This window comes from Coturnix japonica, chromosome 3 (assembly GCF_054131305.1).
Source record: "Coturnix japonica strain WE chromosome 3, WE-NBRP24, whole genome shotgun sequence".
In the NCBI taxonomy this organism is placed as follows: Eukaryota; Metazoa; Chordata; class Aves; order Galliformes; family Phasianidae; genus Coturnix; species Coturnix japonica.
Window position 1 is genome coordinate 56,722,692 of NC_140665.1, and position 14,148 is coordinate 56,736,839.

Genomic DNA, 14,148 nt, shown 5'->3' on the forward strand with positions numbered 1-14,148 from the left:
GCAAGTGGAAAATCTTCTCAGGGATATGAAACACCTGATGAAGTAGACATTATTACATAATAATGTAATTACATGTAATTACAGGCAAACTGTAGAAACAGGAAAATGTGTCAAAAGAAATTTGGAGAGTAAAGCTGTGCACTGTGACCACAGCAACTCCAGGCAACACTACAGGCTTTGGGCAAAGTGGCTGGAATACTGTGTGGAAGAAACAGAACTGGGAATGTTGGTCAGTGCTCAGCTGAACATGAACCAGAAGTGTGCCCAGGTAGCCAAGAATACCAGTGGCATACTGGCTTGTATCAGAAATAGACTGGATGATCATAGAATCATAGAATGGCCTGAGTGGAAAAGGGCCTCAAAGATCATATGGTTTCAAGCCCCCTGCTGTGTGCCTTAAAGGTCTTTTCCAGTCTTGGTGATTCTCTGATTCTAAAAGACAGAGAACTTAGCTGTAGTGCCTTTATGTGCTGTAAACTCTTTCAGAAGTTCCTTAGTCTTACTGAGTGTACCGATGGACTCCTCACATAACAGGGAAATGTATCCCAGTCAGCAGGGAAGAACAACTAAATCCAGAGTTCAAACAGAGTCACTTCTAAAATTTTGTTAAACCACATGTTACAAGTTTCCTACAATCTTAATGAAATTTGGGATGATCTCCATTTGACTTCAAAACAGATATTAACTGAACTGAGTATTAAATCTATGTTCACCTAAGCCATCTCCTGGTTGTAGTTAATGTCTTAAGATTTGATTTCATGCTATTGGCAAAAGACAGATCTAATAAGCAGCAGGTACAGAAAGCTGTGTTCTTTTTTTATATTTGTGATATAAAAGGGAAACAGACAATTTTCACAAGCAGTTTGTTTAAAAAAAGAAAAAATGTCAAGAACCACAATGAACATTTAACTGTAAGATAGAAAAGGAAAAATGAATATCACCTAAAGGATTATGTGACTATTCTGTGAACTTAAAAGTTAGCAGTTTCTTTAGATCATGGGTATCCAACATTTTGAATTGCCTGAGTTGCACTGAGTGAAGAGAAATTGCCTAAGGTCTCACTTAAAATATGTAATGGTCTCACAAAAATATGTAATGCATTTGTTGTATATGACTAACAAAATTTATTTCTTTATATATATTTTTACTAAAATGTTAAACAAACAAACAAACAAAAAACCAACACACCCCCCTCCCGCCCCCCCCAAAAAAAAGCACCATAAAACTAGTGTGAAATTTGACCCTGTTTTGGTGAAACTAATGCAGCAGTTTGGGTCAATAGAAGTAGATGAAATTCTTGGTGAGTTCTCGAGGCGTTCATGAGAGATTTTTTAGGATATTTTACTCTTCATCCTTCAAAACAGATTTTCATAAATGTATTTATTGCCAAGAAAAGATAATATGAATACAGTGTGGTTGTACAGTGAGGAATGCTCTTCTCTGGTAAGATTGGTCTTATGAAAGTGTATTAAGGAGATATGATCACATTTTTGAGTTGAATGTCTGATTACAACTCTATATATTCCATTTGAATACTTGCGGGCAATGTATTTATGTCAACTGAAATCGAAGCTACAAACATGCCAAAGAACTGATGATTATTTATTTATTTATTTGTTTGTTTCAATCTTGAAACCTATTTCAAAATTGCTTTATCAAAATGGAAAGCACAGCTGCGTATTTTTTCTGTTCACAAAACTCTGTTTAGTCAATGCATCAAAATGCCTAAAATTATTTGTAATAGCTTGAGTTTGCCATAATTTAAGTTTCTTTTTGAACGCTGTTATGTATTGAAACATAGAAAATATAAGCTGGTTTTCACCTTGAAGGCGCACGTTTAACTCATTTAAAGGAGTGGTCAAATCCAGCAAAAATTGCTAAATCTGTGACCATTTTTAATCTTCAATTACTGGCACAAATTTTCCTTTTGATTCTGTATGCGACTTGACTTTATTTTTCAAATCATAAAACCTTTTTAGCATTTTACCCTGACTTAGCCACCAAGTAAATGGTGTCCTAATAATCAGAATCCATACTTTAAGGATCTCCTGGAATCAACAATGATGTTGACTTTATGAAATTCACAACCTTGATGATGATTAGCATGACAGTATCATTTTTACAGCTTTCACGCATAAATTTTCTTGATTTACTATGCAGTGTTTTTCATCAAAAATATGCTGCTGGGGGCAATCACAGCAGTAGCTATTACTGCATCAAGAGAAGGGTGGCCAGCAGGGAGAGGGAGATGATCCCACCCCTTTACTCTGCACTGGTGAGGCCTCACCTGATGTACTGTGTCTGTATGTGGAATCCTCAGTACAGGAGAGACACAGACTATTGGAGTGTGTCTGGAGAAGGGCCACAAAAATTATCCAAGAGATGGAACACTTTCCCTATGAGGAAAGGCTGAGGGTACTGGGGCTTTTCAGCCTGGAGAAGAGAAGGCTCTAGGGAGGACTGAGAGCAACATTTCAGTATCTACAGGGAGGCAATAAGAAAGAAGGGGCAGATTCTTTTTCAGGGTCTGTTGTGGCAGGACAAAGGGAAGTGGTTTCAAAGTAAAGGAGGGGAGATTCAGAGTGGATGTAAGGAAGAAGTTTTTATTACAAAAAGAGTAGTGAAGCACTGGAACAGGTTGCTTAGAGAAGTTGTGGATCCTTTCCTCTGTTGTTCATTCTTTCACTGAAGACCCATCTTTGTAGAACACCAGGAAATTAGGGTGTCTCAGGGTGCTCTGGCTCTGGCACTCTTTATTCTTAGTAAAGAAATGCTCTCCATAAACATCCCTAATTTGTCATCAAACCTCTTAAATCAGCACCTGGAGGTGTCATGGACAACTATCAAGTGTACCACTGACAGATGATTCGCTCTTCAGTGCAATTTTTCACTTGAATGAATTACTCTCTTTTTTGAGGCAAATTAATTATGAAGGCAAAGTGTATAAATCTTGCTAGAATTTTTAGTCTTTCACTAGTGAGAGGAACCTTACCCCAGATACAGATTAGATTGAGTAACAGACAAAAAAACAACCAAACAAAAAACACACAGCAAAGCAAAACAAAACAAACATATCTCAGAAAGGTGTTCCTGTATGAAATTCACATACAGAGCCAGCTCACACTTTCCAACAGAACTTATAAATTGTTATAAATGGATTCTTCATTTCAACACAATGTTTGCTAACGCATTTTTGAACTGGAGTGCATGGGAGATCAGTGAGCAGCAGGGACTGATTCTTCCATAAATTTTAATGCTGACTGTGGAACAAAATTTTCTTTCTGAAAAGCAAAGTCAGCTATGCTTTGATATTGTGCTGTGAGACCCTGCTACAAAATTAAGTGGTCAAAGTCAGGAACAAAGTTGCCAACACTTGTGATTTTATTAGGAGAGAGCTAGCTTTTTTCTGAAACCCAAGGCTTCCGAAGTCATACTATTACAGGAAACTGTCATGTTCCATTCCCCTAGAAGATATAGTTTCTACCTTTTGTGGTTGTGAAGAAAAGTTGAAAATATAAATCCTATAGACAGGGCCACCAGAAGACAAAAAGACGCTGAGTTTATTGGTATTTTAAGGAACGTGATGGTTTATGAGTGCCTGAAGTTGGGAACATTGAAATAATGTTGTTCAAACAAAGAAAGCAGTGAATAATGATGTGAAAGTAAAATCCAGAGTCAGAGTGCTTTCCCTATCACACTAAAGAGAGGAAATAGCATGTATAGTGAAACTCCCCAGCTTCAAAGCTCATTCACATTTGTATCCTGGAGTAGTTGTTTAAAGTATATATCTTTATTCTCAAAGACTGGAACACGTACTATGTCAGATGAGAGCTAATAATACACTAACGGAAAGATAAAGCAATGCTTTAGGTCTACATGTTGGAACTTTACTTTTCCTGTTTCTCCAGATAAAAACAAGAGAGATATGTTAAATAATATGAAGCCAAGCTATTGCAGAATGTGTAGAAGCTGCTTCCTGTGAAGAATTAAGGTTTAATTAGCTAAAAAGGAAGTGTACAGAGGGATGATAACTGAGAGTTGGTCACCCCGTCTCTCTGATGAGATTATCCTCTGTACCTCTGAACTTTATTATCCAAACAACAAGTCCATGGCGTGATTTGGTGCCTCCAATAATCTTGTGCTAATTTTTACTCATGCTGTCTGTCAGGAGGCCCTGAGTTATTTGTAGAACAGCTCGTGATATGGCAAACGATTGACTGCATAAACTGCGTGTTCAGAAGCATTAGTATAGACATGAAAAATAGACACTGGTTCCTGATGGTTCCTGATCCAAAGTCCACATAAAAGTTAAAAAAAAAAAAAAAAAAAAAAGTGTTTTGAATGAAGACCTTTGATTCCTTTTGCTTTACCTTTTTTTCTTTTGGCCTTTAAGAACTTGTTTACCTAGTTATACCAGGAATTTCAGTCCTATAATCTCCAAAAATAGGAAACTGCCTGAAGACAGGACCAGCTTTAAATGACCACCAAAACACCAAAGGTTAGTGACATGCTTTTTTAGGTACAACCATCACTAAGATACAGAGTTAAAGACAGGCAACAACTTACGGACCTGAATGCATAGCTAAAATCTTTGCTTCTTTGTGGCCTCTTGTACGTTCTGGCTGTGACCTGGCTTTACTCTCAGCCGGAAGAAGACAGCACCAAGCATCCTTTTGTAGGGCTTCAAATGCTATTCAACATGCCAGCAGATCTGCTCTGCTATCTGTTACAAGTAATGAGACAGATTATACCCCACCTGTTTCTTGGTCAGCTTGTTTGCCATGCAACTTAGAGCGGTGAGTGTCATCATTAAGGTCTCAGTTGCTTAACAGTGTTTCTTGCTGTAAACAGAAAGCAACCTTGCATGAAGCAAAGCTGCAGTGTCAGGCCCTTGGAAAAATCTCACTATAAAAATGGAAAAAAATAAGAAAAATACAAAAAATGCCAAGCATTAACCTTCTTCACTTCTACAGTTTTGGTATAAGCAGGTACTTATCAGGGCTCCCATTACAGTGACACAGCAGTTTTTAGGGGAAGATTTTAGTGTGAGAATATGTCAGTGCTGGCTCACAGATTCAGAGCTATGGGGAAGGAAAGCATATTAAAACCTCCATAAGCTGGTGCAGACAAAAGGAAACAACAAAAATGAGAAGATAAAGAGATTAAAGGATGATATGGGATGGGATGGAAGAGTCATTGAGTGATGTGGATCAAAAGCAGCTGTAGGGATCATACTCTTGTTTGTCCTTTAGCAATAGTTTAAGGCCATCACTGACTGAGGAACCCCACTGTGCTAAAAGTATTGCACAAACTCATTGTAATTTTTACAGACATGCTTTTCCTTGAACCGTTTCTAATCTCAGTTGGTGACCACGGGCACAAAGGCACAGAGAAAGGAAGCAGCTTGCCCAAAGTAGGTTAGTAGCAGAAATAACGATAGGATCCAGATCTCCTGCAGCCAGCTGGATGCATCCCATGGAGAAAAGTGTAATCTGCCTCCCAGGTCCATGAGGAAGCTTCCAGGCAGAAAAATCTGTTTAAATAAAATTAATAAAAATAAAAATAAAAAATAAAGAGGAAAAGGAGAAAGCGTGGGCTTATGTAGGAACATGTTGACTGTGCAACTTTCTCCCAGTGAAAAGCTTCAAGGAAACAAGCAAGTAGAGATGATTAAAATAAATGAAACAAGTCTCGGTACCTGCAGCATACACCTTTTCTATATACTATAACTCTTTCTCTGTTTGGAGAAAGAAAAAGTATGGTAAAGACAGCTTAGACTTCTCACAAGTGTAACATACAGTAGAGACAAAAAAAAAAACAAAAAAAAACAACAACCCATAAGAATGTTATTCTAAGCATTAGCGGTTTAGGGAAAATTCTGAACTAGAACATTTCCTTCTAGTTAAAAAAGCACACATCCATTTCTTCAGATATTTAAGCCTGAGTTTCTTGCTATTTCACTTCAGCTTCTGTTCCAAGTTGTTTCTGATCCTCATCTTTTGTATGTTTAGAGATTTGTGTGATTGAAAAATAAGTAGCTGCTGGCTATTACACTGAAATTTCAATATGGCTGTGAGAGGTCAATGACCATGAATTTAGAAAAGTGTTTAATTAGCAGAAAGCCAAGGTACAGTATGAATAAGCAAGTCACATACTTCCATTGTGCTGGCATCGCACATAGTGTCATCAAGAGGAGCCTGACATTTTTCTTTAACTTCCACCACAAAATTTTTAGCAAAAACATAATTGCCAGCCCTAACAGCAGGTAAGCTGAAACAGAGAGATTTTGCCCCTGATTCCGGCATCTATGACCTGAGTTAGAGGAAATAATCATACTCATCATATCTGGAAATTTCATTCTACGAGGTTTGTGGCAAAAGTAATACCATAAGCAATGGAAACTACAAGAAATACAAAGAGGTACAAGATTAGCTCCCTCAGCCTCTCTTCACAGGGGAGGTGCTCCAGCCCTCTGATTGTCTTTGCATCCTGCCTCTGGATCTGCTCCAACAGCTCCATGTCTTTCTTGTGCTAGGAATTCTATGCTTATGGAAGTGTGGAGAACAGCATTCTGTATACCTGAAGGAAAAAATATAAGATTATTTTTATTATTATTATGGTTTTAGTTTCTTGCACTTCACAATAAAGACTCTCTAGGGATCTAATACGTAAGTGCTTAAGCGTGAAATCCTGTTGATGAGTCCTCTATGTGAAAATTTACATTCGAAAGCATTGTCTTTTGTATTGCTGAATGCATTTATCTGTAAGACACCACTGACATTTATCTGCAAGGATTTTATCTCCTCTCTTGCTGCCTAGCTGTCTCGAGAAAGCAGAGAGGAGGCTGCCCGCTGATAACATCACATATTTTTTACATTAGGACCTATGTGTCTGGGGTAGGGTTTCTGCATTACACAGCTCAGCCTCCCTCTGTGGTTGACCTGAAAATACTCTCCTGGCCCATCCCCTGAAAATGCTGGTAGGATATGAATGGAGCAGATGTTTTAATGGATGCATGATCAGACTTTCATTAATAAAGTTCAAAGATCAATTAAATCAGGGAGTGTCCCTGCCATCTTCCCTACTTTTTTTCCCCTTTTTTCCTTTTTTCTAATTGTACCAGAAGACCTCAAAAGGGATATAATTAGTGGCAAGAAACATGAGAGCACAGGGAGAAAAAGGGACTCTGAGGGCTGGTATGATATCCCTAGCTGGGTGTGGGACTGAGACAAAATCTCCTCTCTTTGGTTTGCAGTATTGTTTGGTTACACTTGCTGAATCTTCTGGAAGAAGGCTACAACAGTGCTAGCTAGAAGAGCCTTACCCCTGCTGAGACCTTCCATGGGGCACCCAGAATAAAGGAGAGAGGGTCACAGTGTTCTGGGGTAAGGAAATAGCTACCCCGAGCTGCTGCTGGTGCTGTCTGCAGTGCACACCTGCTCAGATGAACTGGTATGCATCAATGCCAGAGGCACAGCATCCTGAACACCTGAGCTGTGGAGTTTCTGGACCAAAATTCCTGCTTGTTTCAGTGGCATAAGCAGTGAATCCACTTAAAAAGGACCTGTAGAGATTGCCTACCACTTTTATCCCCAGATTGCTTCCAATGAATGGGTCTAAAAGTATCCCACACAGAAGAATTTACTTACTGCTATTTTTCACATTGAGGGTCATAGTAAAGGAAGTGTCCCTGTGCCAGAGAAGATAAGGCCTCCCACCACACCATGTACTCTCTTAACTCTCCCCTAGCGACCTGCCAGAAAACATCTCAGCATGCTTTGGGGTAGAGTTCTGAAACCCATTTATTTGCCACTGTCAGTGGAACACATCCACACTATGTTTGAGGAGCAGTGGGGTTACCACTAGGGCCATCCTGCCCTCCTGCTACACTCCTGCTGCAGCTGTCATCTGCCTTGTGGGTCCAGATACAGGAAATCTGGAGAACTATGTTTCTCTTCTCCTCAAATACGGTTTTCCTCATTTATTGGTCTGAGCGAGGCAGATCCAGAACCTAGCAACTCAAGAGCTCAGTCACAAATTTAAACTCTTACAAAAGTGTTCATCTTTGCTGTGCTGTTCTATTACCTAACTTAAGTGACACTTAAGAGACAAACATGGAGGTCTCAATTAATCTAGGATGTGGGTTAAACCCCATGGGATAATATTTGTGAATATTTTGGAAGCTGTATTAACTTTTATTTCTATTTAATTTAAGTAAGTCCGCAGTGGCCCATCTTCACTGCTGTGAAATAAAGTTAGCTGGACTGGGAGAGATTCTAAGGAGTTCACCCCTCAGCAGATCGTATTTTTATTCCCAACAGTATGAACAAATGTTACCTATGAGTAAAGGAACCAGCCTTCTTCACCAGGTTTTGGACTGAAAGTGGCAGCAGAGTGTGCTCTGGGCTCCTCACAAGCACCTTTGCTAAAAGACCGCACAGAGTACTGAATCATAGGAAGAGATGGAGAACTGAGGTTACAAGCAGAATATGAAGCAAAGAGATGCCTATGGATGTGTGGCTCAACTCTCACCCTAAGTACACAGCGGAGCTATATGTGAGTTGTCTACAGACCTCAAAGCACAGGAATGCTCACATGAACAAAGCCACAGAGCAAAAGCCATGTTTGAAGCTGGTGTTGCTTCTTCCATGATATAGTTATCCAGTATGTCAAACCTCTTGGCATGCAAATGAGACGTCACTCATAACAGAACTGTTTTGCACATCTTCAGTACCAGGAGTAGCATGCCCTCTGCCACAGATGAGGGTGCAGCAGAGTTGGCTCATTACTAGGCACTGTTGCACGTGCAGGAGGCGTGAAGATTGACAAGTGATAAGCGGCACGCGATGTGCGCCAAGTGCCAGCTCTGGGCCCCCAGCCAAGGTGGCTTTTCTTTAGGAGAAGTGCAGCACGTTCAGTATCACCTCGCTGGCTACATTTTTTCACTTCTCCTCCTCTGAATAATTTGGTGATCTTCAGGGCCTCAGCTGTGGAGAAGCTTTGCCTTTTTGGCAAGCACACAGGATGGCTGAGCATATCAAAAGAAGTTTCTAAGCTTAATTGATAATGGCAACAAGTCTAAGGCAATCACATATAAAATTCTCTCTTCTCTCAGATGTTGCTGGACAAGTGCTGGCACAGCCGCCTTCCTTCACTAACATTTCAGATACTGTTTCTTACTTTTTGGCCAGAGCTTTCAGTAAGACTTGGAAAAAGACCAAGATTTATCATGAGCCTGAGTTACTTTTTTTTTCCTGTTTTTTTTTTTTTTTTTTCTTCCTATACTCCACAGACAAAACACTGCTTGATTCACTTTAAAAAAAATCATCCTCTAACCCTGTTCTCACTTTCAGCTGTCACTGAGGGTTTGGGGTGAGGTCAGGAATGCTCTGAAGTGGCACCTTTGCAGACAGCATGTTAATGACACAGAGGTCAGATTCATTTCACTTACACCTTGGCTAATGGACTTTTTACAGAGTACATACTCACACACACACACCGCTCTCTGTGTCTCCATAAATAAAATCTCCTTCGAGCACAAGATTGTACCTTTATGGGTCTTTTATTAAGTGGCATTGCTTAGTTAACTTCACCAAAGTACATGTCAAGATTATGTCTGTACCGATGTGTTAAAGCTAGGAGATGGAAATGAAGGCTTGCAAACATCAGAAGTGTTCATCAGTGGGATTTCGAGGCAGGCATTTTGCTGGCAGTGAAAGAGCATGCAGTGAGGGGACTGGGTGGGAGTCTCTCAGTACCCAGACCTGAATACTTTTAAGTCTGAATGGATGTTTGATTCCAAAGTTCTGGTATACCACGTTATTGAGGCACAAAAGCTACCCACGGAAGAGAGAACTAATGCTGAACTTTCCTTGCACTTCTGAAATGTCTGGAACTGTGGCTTGGATCAGCTCCATGCCTAGGTGGAACATCTCTGCTTCATAGTAATTTTCATTTTGTGGTCCAAATATTTATTCCTTGCAGTCACTTTTCACTGTGGCTTTGAACTACTGAAATCTGTGCTCCTTCTGTCACGGAGCACAGATGTACTTAAGAATATCAACAAACATCTCCTTTACATGCCCCACTGCTCACAACAAATCTTGTATGAAGGCTCAGGTTGGAGGTGATGTTATACTTACCAAGCATTACCACCTTTGAACAAGCCGACACTAACTGCAGCCCAGCCAGTCCACCTATCATTAATGAGGACCCTGTGGTCATCAGCCTGGACTATACAACAGCCAGAACCCTCAGAATGTGTTTGACTGTTAAAACGCGTATCAGTCATTAACAAATCTGAGTAATGCAGGGGAATATAAATAAAGTGATTTTTGGATTGTCATCCAAGACCGATGTTCAGATTTTCAGCTATTTAAAGGTTCTTCTACTACTTATTCCACTGTATCTTTCACAAAGTAATAAACATACCACTTAAAGGGAAAAACAGAAGCGGGGATTATGTTGTTCATTGCAAAGAACTGGAAACCTAACTTCAACTCTCTCTGCCAGGTATAAGCACTTTATCTGCAAGAGCAGCCTGTTGAAAGCCACTACATATCATCCCTGCTGGTGTCTTTTCTATTCAGAAATAAGTAAGAATAAAATGTCAATGACCCCCTCTTCCTCTCAGTTGTATAGCTGGTCTGTCAGAACAAGCAGCACTTGTCTCTCAATAGAGACACCATCCCAAAGTCATCAGTGCTTCAGCTCAGCTGAATACTGCCCATAGCCTTCCACTGTGACATATCACTTACTGCCCGACTAACTAAAAATAGGTTGTATTTTTGCTCCACTGAAATTTGTGCAAAAGAGCCAAAAACTTGACAAATCTGTAGCAGAAGAGCTATGGCTTTTTATGACCATGACCTTAAGTGATCATGCTCTTTACTCTTCTTTCTTTCTCCAAGCCAAATTCGACTTGCATGATCCACACAATGAGTCCAAGTTGTCCAAAACAGACCAGAGGCATTTCATTTTGCTTCTGTGTAATTAGGCTCAGAAAAGGACTCTTCAGCATTAAATCTAGAGCTATGGGTGCTGAAGGGGGAGTGAGAAATTATGAAAATGGGAGAGAAAAGGAAAAGAAATAAGGAAGGACACATAAAAAGTGCTTCCCTAGCAGCAGAACTTTTGTCTCCTGGACTGAAAGCAACAAGCAGAGTGGGGACATCTGATCAGCATTCCGCTAGGAGGACCTCTACCTTTTCCAGTTCTTTTCTGGCTGATATGTTTCGGTGTGTGAGCATTGTATTACAGCTGGCTGCAGGCCTGGAGCAGATCCTAGGTGGCCTTGGTTCTTGTCACAGTCATTGAGTCTGGGAAGCAGGGCTTGGTGGGCCTATGAAAGTACAGGGCAGCTAGGCAGTGTGGCTGATGGTATAAGAAGACAAAAGCATTTTTCATGTAGAATGACAGATTAGGAGGACTCCCTCAGTGTCCTGGGCCAAAGACGAATTTCCTCTCCTTCACTACAGATTTATATTCACCAGACAGCTCCAAGGCATGGAATAGGTGCAATCACTTACTAACAGTAGCTGGGAGAGTTTATGCTCTACGCATTGTTGCACTCTTGACAAATCTTTGGAAAGAAGAAACACAAGCTAGCCATGCATTTTAAGTACAGTCGCCTGGAGGTCATGCAATGAATTGTAAGGGGACATGAATGACACAAGGGACTACCCACACTTTTTTCTGGTAATTTGTGTGGAGCATGAGTGGTGTACAGCACCCAATTTCTAGCTAGTTAACAAGAAGAATACACCAGCATTTCCAGCAAGGACGTGTCTGTGGTGGATTAGGTTTCAGAGAAAACACTTCAGTCTGAGCTGTGTACTTAGAACTGCAGGAAAACATTAAAAAACAAAAAAATAAGCAAAAAAACCCCACCCACAAACAAACCAAAAAACACCACATAAAAGTATTTAAAATGACTGCTATCCAAATATAGAAATATTGCAATTTTTTTTACATTTTTAAATGAAAGTAATTTGTAATAAAGTAAGTCATGTTCTAGATGCTATGGAATGGGCAGGAAGCAATCTTTTTGGGGTCATAAAGTGGCAAGCAGAAGTTCCTAATCCTGTGTAGTTCCTACTTGTAGTTAATTTGTGGAAACCATTCTTTCCTTTACACACTAGATTTTGCCTCTAACTTCTTCCTTTCTGCTTTTCTTCCTCTCTGCATAACACCTGTTCTGTAAAAAAAATTTGTTCTGACTTATCCACAGCTCCAAAAAGAACTATTTAATCAAAATATTGTAAAAATTGTTAATGTAAACAGGAAGAAAAGCTTTTAATTAGACATAAGAGAAAAAGCAGATTAGCCCCAGGATCTCTTTTGTGGAGATCATTGGGTCATTACGGCAGCTATTTTCCTGATGTCTGTGTGGACTGAAGCCAGCTACTTTTTGCTCCTGATGAAGAGTCAGGTTAATCAAAATGATGACAGCCAAATGGACAGAGAGCAGGATTCATCCAGGCCTCTTTGTCTAAACTCCAGATGGAATTAAAAAGTTAAAGCACAGACAGCACATCCAGGATGGTCAGGCCCTCATGTGACAAGCCCTTTCTCAAAATCGTTCCCATTAATTTGCAACTGTCAATCACCTAAGCATTCTGCTCTGAAACAATGGCTGGCCTCGGATCACAGCTTCTCCCCATCTCCTCACACCAACACAACAGAGAATTAGAGATTTTTCTGTTGATTAGTAAAGACTTTTTGGTGCAGTGCAACTGGCCTGGTGCAATAAAACAAGCTGCTTGAAAGCCAGGGAATATTTTACCCACCCTGTATGAAAGAACTAGAACAATTTAATGGATTACATTTAGTGGCTTAATTTGGTTTGTGGGAATAACAAATTTTTTCAGCTTGGCAACCAAACTTTAAAAAAAAAAAAATAATAAAAAAAAAAAGGAGGGAGAAGATTAGTTTGAAGTGAAGTTAAAAGCAAAGGGAACAAAAAACAAGATTTGCCACCCCACTGGAGAGGAAGGAGGCAACATCTCTGTTTTACCCAACAGCTCATGGGTTATTGCTGTTGCCCAGGATGACCTTATACATGGAATGTTTGAACGTGGGTCCAGTTGCTTTTTATAAGAAGAAGCATCACTAGCAGAAATTAAGAACATTTTCTTTCTTTAGCTGTGTGTAACCTACTGCTTTCTGCACTTTTTATTTGGAGAGGAGAGAGGGTAGCTGAGTTCAAAGGCAAGCAAGTAAAGAAGGGAATGAAGCAGGGCATTCTGTTTGTGGAGAGTGTCCTGGCTGTGAAGACAGAGGCAGAGACATACAGACAAATGTATCTAAATCCATGAATACATTACAGATGACTGAATTTATACATCTGAAGGTGGAACATTTAATATTTTCAACAAAAACAATCTCTTATTCTATTGTTCATATAATTTCTCTGACAATTTACTTTCTATGAGATTTCTTATTCAGAGAATTTTTTTTTTACAGTGCGTTACCAGTGTATTGAATTTAATTCAGTGCTCAAACACAATTGTCAAATCAAATCACATCCATCTAAGATACACCAAAAAATAAGCAAATAAATAAAGACATTTTAAAAAGGGGAGACTGAAGGAATTTTGTAAAATCAAAAGAAGATATTTTTGAAATATCCATTTTATCTTTAACTTTTTAAAATTCTTCGCGTAGAATTTTAAAAGAAAACAAGGTTGACAAAAACATTTCATATTGACTACAAAGGAGGTTTTTCGAAAAGTTCTAAGAGTTTATTTCTAATTCAGCTCCACCTAAACTCAGTATCTTTCTTCCAATTGTTCAGTCCAGCAATTAAATGGAGAATTCTTGATCCTCACAGCCCTTAATTTAACACAAAACAATCTGTTGTCTGAGATTGCTTTCCTCAGTACATTACTATCCTACCTGGTTGACCATGCCTGAAGAAATGAAGTCAGAGCCTGTAGCCATTTATCTTCCCAGACTTAGACTGAGTCATCACCCTGTATATGCTTGGCTTTTTCTTTTCTCTTGTCTAAAGATGCACACAGTGTCCAGTATTTATAGTAAAAGGATGACAAGACATGCTAATTTGCAGCATCATACAGTAAAGATCGTCTATCCTATACCCCATACCACATAAAACATGTAACTTGTAGATCCACATTTTCCCTATTG

General features: G+C 39.5%; 2 long non-coding RNA genes across 14 annotated transcripts in view; one reads left to right on the forward strand and one right to left on the reverse strand.

The window, feature by feature from the left end:
* The window catches only part of LOC146761417 (uncharacterized), a 93,643-nt gene that overhangs the window by 30,872 nt on the left and 48,623 nt on the right, over nucleotides 1–14,148 (forward strand). The gene's annotated exons all lie outside the window — the stretch shown is intronic.
* Nucleotides 1–14,148, reverse strand: part of LOC107311762 (uncharacterized) — a 99,678-nt gene that overhangs the window by 21,917 nt on the left and 63,613 nt on the right. For 12 of the 13 annotated variants that reach the window (XR_014944061.1, XR_014944056.1, XR_014944066.1 and 9 more), the window contains one exon: nucleotides 1,366–6,579. The exons of the other annotated variant lie outside the window; for it this stretch is intronic. This is a non-coding gene — a long non-coding RNA (uncharacterized LOC107311762). Of the gene's footprint in view, nucleotides 1–1,365; nucleotides 6,580–14,148 lie in introns of those variants that run through there. 13 annotated transcript variants of the gene reach the window in all.